Source organism: Girardinichthys multiradiatus, chromosome 3 (assembly GCF_021462225.1).
Source record: "Girardinichthys multiradiatus isolate DD_20200921_A chromosome 3, DD_fGirMul_XY1, whole genome shotgun sequence".
NCBI lineage: Eukaryota > Metazoa > Chordata > Actinopteri > Cyprinodontiformes > Goodeidae > Girardinichthys > Girardinichthys multiradiatus.
The window spans coordinates 24,103,840-24,116,289 of record NC_061796.1 but is presented as its reverse complement, the minus strand read 5'-3'; positions in this window follow the sequence as shown (position 1 = coordinate 24,116,289).

The following is a 12,450-nucleotide window of genomic DNA, read 5'->3' as shown; positions in this document are numbered from 1 at the left end:
TGATTTAAAGAGAGCAGCACAAATGAGGAAATTTAGTAAGGAAAATAAAACATGTGACCTATAGCTGGGTAATTCTAGAAAACATAAAATGATTAGGAAAGAAAACTACTTATTGTTAATGTCATCTAATACATTGCTCATAACATGACTGACAGAACTCAGTTATGAGCAAATGACTTATATAAACTAAGAATGCACTGTAAATAGAGACAGGCATTTAGTTTGTTTATTTTTTTAAAAAGCCAATATGGTTTTTGGCAGAGGTGGAAAGAAAGAAAAAAAAGAAAAACTTGAGCAAAAGGGAAAAAAAAGAAGGAGAATAAAAACAGAAAAAATAATTAAAGGGAAAGCAATAAAATCATGTCTGATTTTTGTATTTTACAGCTCAGCAGTCTACCTCAGACTCTTCTGATTCTGAAGTGATTATAACAAGCAGAAGTGCTAAAGAATTTAATTTGGCTGATACAGTAGTAAGTGTAATATTCACCATTTTACATCTGCTTACATGTGCAAGTTTATTGCTTATACTGGTCTATTAATCAAATATTAAGTGTAACTGTGAGAGATATCTGTCATTATATTCGAAATAGCTCTGACCCACATACAGAGAACACTCAGGAGGAGGAAGTAAAATAAAGACTGTTTTATTGATGATGTAACCAGGAATGAAACGGACGAAAATCTCACTGTAGGGAGAGAAGTGAAGAGAATGGATGAGTACGGGTAACGGGAGGAAAAACGAAACAAATAAATAATTAACATGATTCTGAGATCGGCTTACTGAGTAATGGTGGTCAGGTCGCCAGGGGGAATGAGATTCAGGATCCAGGTCTTAAGCAAGGATAGCCTTAGAGAGTTCAGTTGGTGCTGTTCTGTGTGAGCTAGGAACAAAGGAACAAGTTCGATGTGCAGTGGCTTACATTGGAGGGTGGACAGGGTACGCTTGTGGCTTGGCTCAGGAGACGAAGAGAGCAGGAAGCTGCCAGCTTGATGCGAATCCAAACGACGGCAGATGACAGGATAGGAATCCACAGAACGTAGATAGGCTTGATCATCCAGAATAACTTCCAGAAACGTAGTCAGAAAAGTCAGTGACATAGATCCAAAGCTTAGGCTTTCAAAATCCGCAGAGGAGCAATAAACAACGTTAAACGAGGTCGAAGAACAACGCATAACTTGGAGTGTGGCTAGAGTTTGTACCACTGGTGGCAAAACACTCCCACATTGAAGTGCTGGCAGCCTCCTGCTTAAGTACTCCTCCTAGTAATCAGTGGAACAAGTCACACCTGTCACCCAGCACACCTGAGAGCTCCAGCACCGTCTGAAACAGAGCACACAGCAACACCAAAACACAAACACGGCCTAGATCCTGATATCTTTCTTTTCTTTAACCAGCCATTTGAACCTAACTTGCACAGCACCAGTGATCACGGTAGGAAATCTTCACACTTTGATTCACTTTGATACATGACTTCTTCAAGGGGCCTAGTCATGTACTATAGTTATAAAAAACACAAAAAACATGTTCATGATAAATGATAGTGTGACCATCTGGTCGGTGTGGTGTGAGTTGGGTTACAATCTTGACAAGATTTTTTATACATTTATATATAAATATTCTTAACCATGTCCTGTGTGGTGGAGTAGTGCTCAAAATTGTCTGAGTGCCAAGAAAAAGCCCAACCGATTTACTTTCACAAGTGGAGCATTAAAGCTAACACTTTAAATCTCTGTTTGATATTTATAAAAATAAACTTTATTAGAAACTGCTTTCGGATTATTTCAATTGTTATGGACACGTTTTAACATCGGGGTCAACCACATCTCACTATGATAGGAATCTTTGCCATCTCTTGGCTCAGAGTCACTCTCAGCAGCTAGCTGAATTACTCTCAAGTTAAGACTCCTTGGCAGGATTTTTAGGCTAGGAGCTCTCTGAGAAAACTTTAAGTATATTTGCGAATACTAGCCCTGGTGTTCTTCATGCAAATCTGCGCAGGAGCTGTGGCCTGCGGTTCATCATACCGAACAGCACAGGGCAGCATTCTCAAGCTCCAGATATTTGCTCCACGCTGGTGGAGCCGAGAGAAGCAATGGTGGCGGGGCTGAATGATCACATCCAGCCGGTGACAGATATCAAGCAGGTGCTGATAAGATCCAGGAGACGCTGGGACACAGCAAAGATAAATGATAATTAATTTCTTGTCTGAGAAATGGAAGTGGAACCTGCCAAGCAGACTTTAGGGGTCACCAAGGCATTAAAACAAAACAGATGGCCCACCACACACACTGTATGGCGCTAACTTGTCCACCACTAACAATAGTAAGCACAACAACACATTACAGTCATATGAATAGTTTTTTATAACATTAAATTAACTTTAATAACTGACAGTTTGGCTTCTTTACTTTGGAAAATTTGAATGGAAAAACTCAAGTTAAATGGAAAGCTGAGGATGACACAATAGGAAAATCAATAAATGAAAAGCAAGTCTTATGTGTACAATTTAAGAAGTTAATTAAAAACTCAATTACTCAGCATATGGCATCAATCTCCCTGACAACACTTCATGTACTCTTCACCTAGTGTTGTTAGTTCTCACAATAGGTTGCAGAGTTACCTTTACCTCCCGTTCAGGTCCCACAGCTCTCTACTGAGGCAGGTGTGTGTATGTGTGTGTGTGTTTCTGTCTGGGCTCCTAAGTGTATGTGTGTGATCCAGCAATTCAGCAGAACGAAGATGGCATGCTCATTATCATAGCCTCCACCAAATAGATAAGGTAGGGATCCATCTGCCTTAAATGATGGGTCCTGAGCTGGCTTCTAATGGCGTTGCCGGTTGCCAGGCTGGCCCCTGTAAGTGGATTTCTACTGCGATCTGCTGTTTGTTTATTGGAGTGTCTGTTGTTCTGGATGCACTCCATAGAGGATACAAATTGCATTATTCACGGCAGGCAGGCTGGTAATGGCAAGGATGAATGATGGCCCCCATTTCTCTCCTGACAGAGAAGGTCGAGAGAGGAGCTCTATACAATTACACACAAGTTTGTGTTCGATCAGCGGACAGCTACGGGCGAAGTGCTCATTGCACAGCAGAGGCCCAAAGACAGAGTATAGGAAAAGGAGGGCTTGGCTTCCTCTCAGGTTTTCAGAGTATGAAGTGGAGCGTTACTAAATGAATTTGCCTTTGCCAAATTACATTCTGAACTCAGATCTCAGGGCATATGTGTTATTTTTTTAAGTCTTGATATTGATTTCTGTCACTCAACCCCTTTAGGTTCAGCAAACAACCACCTAACATAGCAAAAATAAATCAAAATGCTTGATTTATGATAGTTTATTTCTATCTGGTCTTTTTATTCTTAGTCATTCTCTGTTCCAAAACACATAGCAGACAGAGACATGGATGATGTGGCAGGAGTTCTGTTGGGATCTGAGCCATGTGTCTGTTTACCACAACATGCCACTAACAATCATGAAATAACAGATTTCATGAAGTCAGAATCATCCACTTTTTGCATGATGGATGCCCTGAGATACAGTCAGAGGTTACCCGCCGACACTTCCTAAGGCTGACACTTTCTTAGCACCTTCAATTCCTTCAACCCACTGTTAGCCATTCACAAGTGTCTGCCATTACCCTTCCATCAATATACAATAAGCCAGAAGGTCTGGTTTTGTTACAAATCACTTCATGTCTCCTGTTGCTTGACAATTTGTCCCACGTAGCATCTTTCCCCCAACTGTTTGAGACCTATCTGTCCTGCAGCTGTGATAAAATCATGTCATTATCGATTCATTGTGTCACGCAATTTCTGCATCACTCACCATGTCTGGAGCTGTTCATGTTACCTGCAGAGCTTTGTCAATGTGGGCTGACCAAATTAAAGTAAAAAAAAAAAAAAACTCAATCTGCTGAGCGAGGTTAGGTAGAGGTAGAGCTGTGGCGGGATTTTCAAAGGAAATTAAGTAAACTCACAAATGACCGACACAGAGAAAACGGTTCGACCCATGTCCTCAAAAGTTAATCGGCTTAATCAGTGGTTAAATGTGCTTTATAATGATTAAGCTTCAAGTTTTAGTTTCCTGCAAAGTCTGAGTAAAGACACTGTGGTGTGTGACAGGGCGCAGTGAGGTAGGATGGAATACATGCGGGTGGCCCATGGAGGCGGCGGGGTTATGGAATGGGCATGCAAATGTCATGGACATTGAACACAGGTGCATTTTATCGATGGCGTTTTGAATGCACAGAGATACTGTAACGAGAACCTTTCTCATTCCAGAACAAAAAAAACATCAAACAATGACAGGCTTCATAATAGGAAAGACATCATGCACACACCTTTTTTTGTTTTACTGAAGCTATTTGACAAACATTTATTTATTTATTTTTTATTGTATAAATAATGTATAAAAAAACTTCAAACGCATGACAAATTTACAAACTCCAAAATTTTATTGGAGTACATTTATTTAATGGGAAAACAGAAGTGCCAGATTTTACTTAAATTATTCTGATATTTCTCTGAATGCATGGATCCATGCACTCTTAACATGGTTCTCAGACCCTCTGCAAGAGAAACAGGGCAACTGTATCACAGATCATCCAAAATACTTTACAGTGTCCACATTTTCCACATATTTATCCTTTATATCACACTGGACCCACCTGGACTGTTTGTTACAGAGAAGCTAAATGTTAATCTTATCTGACCAAAGCACACAGCGGAAGTTACAGTCCCAGTTTTTAGGCCAACTTGACATGTTTACCTTTGTGATGGCAGGACAAAAAAATTTTTATATTCTGACGCACCTTTCAAATAACTAGATGACATTTTAAAAGTCCCAGTCTTTTTTGCAGTTTTCTAACAGTGAGCTTTGGAGATTTTTTACCTCCCTCCTTACTTTGTAAGGTGCACACATAAATATGGGTCTTGTGGCCAATGGCTAATAGAAATGAGCCTTTGTGTCACCTCATATTTATAACCCAGGAAAAATTAAAGCCATGTGTTACTACATATAGAAGGTCTGAGAAACTGATGAATAAAAAAGAATATAATGAAACAGAAATATTTATTGTCTTTCCCAGATGTTGACAAACATTTTTCTTTGTGAGGGCTTCAACAACACCACGCACTTAAAACACAATAAACACTTCAATACATAAAAAGCACATTAAACACATAAAGGAGGACTTTTAAACGCAACTGCTAAACGTGTAAACGTACGGTACTTATTTTAAAATGTTCAAGGTGAATATTTCAGAGTAAGTTTTCTAAATGGCTTTCAAGGCTTTCAAGGCAAGCGGGCCTTTAAACAATCTGCCTGAAAGAAGTAGCTGGAATGAGTGATGAAAGGGATGAGAAGGATCTTCTGTGATCAGGGCACCTACCTGATCACAGAGCAGTTTTTAAGAATCACTTTCACTGCAAACAACTTTAGGAACTACAGTTCCCTGCTCTACCTTTGAACTACTTATATTTGAAATGGGTTGGTTCCAACTGGTACTGTGTGCAGTAATCTACTGATCACCAAAAGTTAGCAAGATTTTCTTTAAAAGACTTTTCAGACTTTTTGGCTGAAATTGGCTGAAATGTTGGGCTGTTCAAAACATTTCTGAAACATTACACATTAATGTAAACGTTATATTAATTAACAACATTACTGTCATTCAAATGCAACATATGTCATAGAAAGCATGCACGACCAAGACGAACCGGAATGGAACAGAAAATTGGAGTTGTTACGTAATTTGATGGGTGACGTTCAGAGTAGTTTCATTAATTAACATAACAATGGAGTCTCTCCGTTGGTCAAACAACACAGAGTAGGAACGTAGGATGTGGAATTCTTTCGCCTCCCTCATCGAACAACTGTTTTTTGTTCTTTTTTTTGTTATGGAGTTTTAATGAAAATCAACATGGAAGCCTCACCTTCATTGCCTCCACTCCACCTGTTGACTCCGCCATAGCGCTCCAGTCAGAGAAGGGTCCGCTCTTCTCCTCATCCAATCAACTCCCAAGACATTATATTTAAAGACCTTCAACTTGGAAATCACTGCTCGTTGTTAAGTTTCGGCCCTCCTCCTCCCATTTCTCCTCCATCTGGCTCCCCAATTCCTTCAAACGTCTTCAGGCCACTCCACCACCAGGATTGGATTCCCCAGGGGGAAGACATCTAATCCTAATCCTAAAATGCCCTTACTAGCTCTCGTCATCCTCAGAGTATACATCTTCCTCCAGGGTCCGAGCGCCAAACAGATATTTTTTATTAATAAACCTGCTAATCATAATCCCATTGTTTCCCTCCTTTGTGAGTCTTTCCAGGTTGAATTTCTTTTTAAACTTTATTCTGAAGGTGTGGCGGCTTTCGTTTTGCCATGGCGGTGTGCCACAATCAATTACATGTAGTGGAAACCCTGAATATATATTTAGAAACTGCTTTGGAATTATTTCAATAGTGATGGACATGGAGACGGAAATGAAAAAGAAAGAAGCAAGAAAGAGAGAGAGGTCGGGTAAAAAGGAAAAAGGGTGAAAGGGAAAGAGAAAAGAGTGGAGGAGGGAAAGAAGGCTGAAGAGAATACAAATAATACCCTAGAAGACTGCTTCTACACCTGCCGAAACATAACAACAGCAATGTTACCAAAACGTGCACGGTTCTAATGAATGCAAGATAAATTTGGTGTTGTGGATGTAAGTGTGAGCATGCTTGTGTATATAAGGTTTCTCCCCAAGAGAAGAGCAGAGGAGAGTCCCAGGGGAACCACCCAGCAGCCACAGTGCAGAAGCTCCAGTGAGCTGCAGCGACAAGTTCACAGGCCTCGCTGGCAGCCGTTTATGCTAGAGCAGATCCAGACATAGACCCAAGACCCTGGGGCCCATCACCACCCAAGCAGAAATCTGACTGAGCCAGGAGGCCCATGCCCCCCGGAAGCAGCAACTGGGAGTGAGCTGGAACACACCAAAGTACACAGCCCCAAAAACCAATAGACCAGCAGGCACAGACACCAGTCACCATCAGGGAGTGGGGCAGGGAGAAATAAGGACCCACATTTTATGGGGGCCTAAGCTGATCCAGGAGAGAAAGCAGCCAAAGACCCAACCTGACACAAAAGCAGGCACACACAGTCACACATTCCCACCCTGCGTACACATGAAAACACTCACACCCACACACCCAACATAAAGACACACAAGAATGGGCATCAGGCACTTACTCTCACTCCCCATACATAAACTATACTCCCAGGTCCAGGTGCCAATACCCCAGATTGGCAACCAACCCCCAGACCTAGGAGGTGGTCCCCTTCACTGGCATGTTTGTCATGGAAACAGGCAGGCCATCCAGCAACAGCCCAAACTAGTGCCGGCACCGCCCAAACCTGAACGAACCCAGACAAGACTCCAACCCCACCCCCCACCAACCCCCATCCCCATCTGTAGAGGGGGCCAAGTACAAAAGAGGTGCCTACCTAGTCCAAACGAGCCCGCCAACCAGAGCCTCCTCAGTACAAAACAGTCCGTACCCCCCAATGAATTCTGATCTCAATTCCTTGAGCCCCCCCACCCCAAATAAACCCCAACAAATTCCCCACAGGGCCAGCCACAACCAGGACACAGATATCAAGCACATGCCCCCGAGCCCAAATGCCATGAATGACCTCCCCACAGAGGCACAGCCCCACAGACGAGCTCCACCCCCAAAAAGCCGACGAAGACACATCCACACAGCACAAGCTCCACACCCAGGCCCACTGCACCCTGCCCTCCACCAAAGAGCGTGCCACAATGGCAAATCAAGAGCAAAGTGCAACAGAGCAGACATCAGATTGCACTCACAATGGACCCCTCGCCCCCATACCAAGATGGGAAAAACTCTTGCCGTGGACCTCGGTGTGGTTGTGGTCCACGACCTCTCGCAGTGGACCACAACCACACAAACTAACCACACTGTCGCCACTGCAACGACAGCCCAGGAAGAAACACCAACCAGCTCAGCTCCAGGCCGGCCAGCCCCTCCACCAAATGGAAGCCACATGCCAATCACCGCCGCACACTGCCCGGCCAAGACCCCCCTAAGCCAACAAACTGGGCACCGAAGCCAGGGACCGTGATCCAGAAAAATCAAAATGATGCAGAGAGAGCCAAATTACCAGCTCCAGCACCAATCAACCCCCAAATCCACTCCCTGCCCCAACCTAGACCCCGACAACAAGACTCACTCCTTCTCCCAGCCTCCAACCTCAGACAGCGTACTGCGAACGGGGGTTTGGAAAGGCCCCAAGTCTGCCTCTGCAAGCTCAAATGTGATGTTGATGCGTGTTGTTGTAGAGTGCATTTAAAAAGAGAACAGGTGGGGAAGAGGGTTTGCCACACTGCCCCGCCCCACCCTACATTATCAGCTGCTTGACTCAGTCTAGTGTTGATTTCTTTGGCTTGAGTCACCAGAAGGTCAACACATCAGCAGGTGAATTTTTGAAGGCAAACTTCTGTAGTTTAATTTTTTTTCAGGCAACTTTCTGCAGTTGATTTTTTTCAGGAAAGTTTTTGCAGATTAAATTTTTGCTGGCAAATTTCTGCAGTTGACTTTTTTCAGGCAAATTCTTGCAGGAAAACCTTCTAGCCAAAATTTGCTGGTGAATTTCAAGTACAAAAAAAATCACATACATAATTACACAGGATGAAAACTTATAAATTCAATGTCTAAAAAAAATTTCTGATTCTAATGAAACAATTTTACTTCCATACAGTCTCTTGAGCTATGTGCAAATGTATTAAACAAATAGTTCCTTCTGAAAATTAACCATTCCAATCCAAAAAACTCTTCACCTAACTAAGACATGCACTCTACAAAAGAGGTAAATGAATAATTTCCCTTAGATAGAAAAGGTTTTTAACCAATTTGAATAAATAACTGAATCTGACTGCACTGTTCGATAGTTAGGATTAATTGAAATGTATGTACCCAACTTGAAATCTGTATGATTAGATGGCTGAAACGTTGTGCTGTTCAAAACATGTCTGAAACATCACATATTAAGGTAAAAGTTATATTATTAACAACATTACTGTTATTTAAATGCAACATATGTCATAGAAAGCATGCACGAGTAAGACAAACCGGAATGGAACAGAAAATTGGAGTTGTTCCGTAATTTAATGGGTGATGTTCGGAGTAGTCACGGAGTGTGTTTGTATAACATAACATTACTTTGTGAAGCACCTTGAGACGACATGTGGTGTGACTTGGTGCTATATAAATAAAACTGAATTGAATTGAATAATTAAGAATAAAAATGCAAAAATGTATTGGTTTATAAGGAATGCACACTGAGTATAAATGGAGATCAAACAACAGCTTTGGGATGGAAGCGGGAATAAATCAACACTTTGGATTGACTTGGAACATAGAATAATAAGGAACAGTGGAGTTTATTCAAATAGGTGGCACCCATGGCTACTAAAGTAATTGCCAAACAACGAAATTACTTGATGTTGGCTACTCTTCCTGGGAATTGGTCGACTGGAACAAAACAAGGAGGAAATTGGTCTCCTTGGAAAACCTGTGTTGTTTTTTACAGGCAGGTGTCCGATTGGAAGATAAATCTTTTGCTCTTCCCATCCCAGCAAGATTTCCCACTTTGTCAAGCTCTTCATGGAATTGGCTTGTGGTGGAGAATGAAGATAATCCAGGCTTTCTGATTCTCCATAGATTGCTTTCTTCGCATGGCAACCGGCAGGAGACGGCAACAGGATAGCAAAGGCGGATAGCTTTGTGCAGGTATATAAAATGTTGGCTGGTGACATCATCTGTGACTTATATTTTTAGAATATACTGCAGCGTTTGATATTGTGAACTACACTATTCTTATCTCACTTTTGGAACACAGGGTAGGGAATTAAGGTGAATCACTAGATTGGCTTTGTTCTTGTTTGAGTGACATAACACTTAGTGCTAACAATGAAACTTTTCTGTGAACCTCAGCTGCTTTCTTGTGGAGTTCCTCAGGGTTTGATTCTAAGTCCTCTTCTTTTTTTCTTTATACCTGCTCCTTTTGAGGTCTATTTTTAGAAAACATGGCATCTGCTTCTACTGCTACACGGACGACATCCAGATTTACCTGGCTCATGCACCTAATAATCCATGCTCCATGCTTCAAGTAGCCTTGAAAATGTCAAAGCTTGGATGCCTCTAAATAAAAGCAAAACAGAGATTATTTTATACCGGCCTAGTAGTACCTAGTACCTAGTTTCAAACAGCATGTACCAAATTTTGGAGTAATTATTAAGCCAGTTTTGTAGAGGCATAACTTGGAGAGACTAATAGATGCCTTTTTCTCAATTCTTGCACTTTATGCATTGCAATAATCAAAAAGCTCCGGCCAAACTTTTAACTGGCAGACACAGGCATGAGCACATTTCAGTTATCTTGTCTTCCATTAATTTGCTTAATTTTAAATTCACTACGATTCAATTCAATTCAGTTCCATTTATATAGCGCCAATTCACAACACATGTTGTCTCAAGGCACTTCACAACAGTCAGGTACATACATTCCAATTAATCCTAACAATTGAACAGTGCAGTCGGAGTTAACTTTTTATTCAAATTGGATAAAACGTTTTTCTATATAAGGAAACCCAGCAGATTGCATCCAGTCAGTGACTTGCAGCATTCCCTCCTCCCGGATGAGCATGTAGAGACAGTGGACAGTCACTGGCGTTGACTTTGCAGCAATCCCTCATACTGAACATGCATGTAGCGACAGCGGAGAGGAAAAACTCCCTTTTAATAGGAAGAAACCTCCAGCAGAACCAGGCTCAGTGTGAGCGGCCATCTGCCACGACCGACTGGGGGTTTGAGAGAACTGTGCAGAGACACAAAAAGAACACAGAAGCACTGATCCAGGAGTACTTTCTATGGGAAGGAAAAGTAAATGTTAATGGATGTAGCTCCTTTTGTCGTTTCACCTAGAAAGAAAGAACAGATAAACTCTGAGCCAGTTTTCAAGGTTAGAGTCTGAAAGAGAGCACATATAATTAGTTACAGTAAAAGCTCAGTCAATTTCCATGTCTAGGAGAGAGAAAGGGTTAAACACTAAAAGACAGGGCTATGTGGGTCATCGGTAGAGGGTGAGCATTAAGTTGTTGCCAGCAGAAGCTCGGACAATTCCCCTCTCCAGAAAGGTGTCACAGGCAGACACAGAGCCAGGCCAGGTGTAGCTTCTAGGAAGAGAAAAGAGAGAACAAGGTTAAAAGCTGAAATAACAGCAAACAATGCAAAATTGGAGAGTAGTGTGACAATATAGCGAAGAGGGTGAAAGTGGTCGTTATGTCCTACAGCAGCCTAAGCCTAAAGCAGCATAACTACACAGAGAGTTTCAGTTCAGATTATTTAGTTAAACGGCGCTTATTTACAACAATGTCGTCTCAAGGCACCTCACAAAGGGTCCCACTGATGGTCATTGTTATACTAAAAACCACAATGATTGGGATACCTCCCTCTGTCAGACTGATTATAACCATTGGAAAAGAGAAGGGGTCATACAGGTAGCAGAAATGGAGGGTGTGTTTGCACCTCAACCATAACTGAGCCGGTTTAGGCTAAACCTGACTCCCCCTTACTCCAACCAACAGGGAGGGAAGAAGACGGAGGTACAAAATAAGGAAGATAGCTCAGGATAAACTAAGCCACTCTAACTATAAGCTTTATCAAAAAGGAAAGTTTTAAGCCTAGCCTTAAAAGTAGACAGGGTGTCTGCCTCACGGACTAAAGCTAGGAGCTGGTTCCACAGGAGAGGAGCCTGATAACTAAAGGATCTGCCTCCCATATTACTTCTAGAGACTCTAGGAACCACCAGGAAACCTGCAGTCGGAGAACGAAGTGCTCTGTTAGGAACATATGGAACAATCAGATCTCTGATGTATGATGGAGCTAAATCATTAAGGGCTTTATATGTGAGGAGGAGAATTTTAAATTATATTCTGGACTTAACAGGGAGCCAATGAAGGGAAGCTAAAATAGGAGAAATATGATCTCTCTTTTTAATTTTCATCAGAACTCTTGCTGCAGCATTTTGAATAAGCTGAAGGCTTTTAACTGCATTTTGTGGACATCCTGATAGTAACGAATTACAATAGTCCAGCCTTGAAGTAACAAATGCATGGACTAGTTTTTCAGCGTCACTCCTAGATAGGATATTTCTAATTTTGGCAATGTTCCAGAATCAATTGTAAAATCCAAATGTTGGCTTATAAATGCCTAAATGGTCTAGTTGATATATACAGTGGTTGGACAATAAAACTGAAACACCTGGTTTTAGACCACAATAATTTATTAGTATGGTGTAGGGCCTCCTTTTGCGGCCAATACAGCGTCAATTCGTCTTGGGAATGACATATACAAGTTCTGCACAGTGGTCAGAGGGATTTTAAGCCATTCTTCTTGC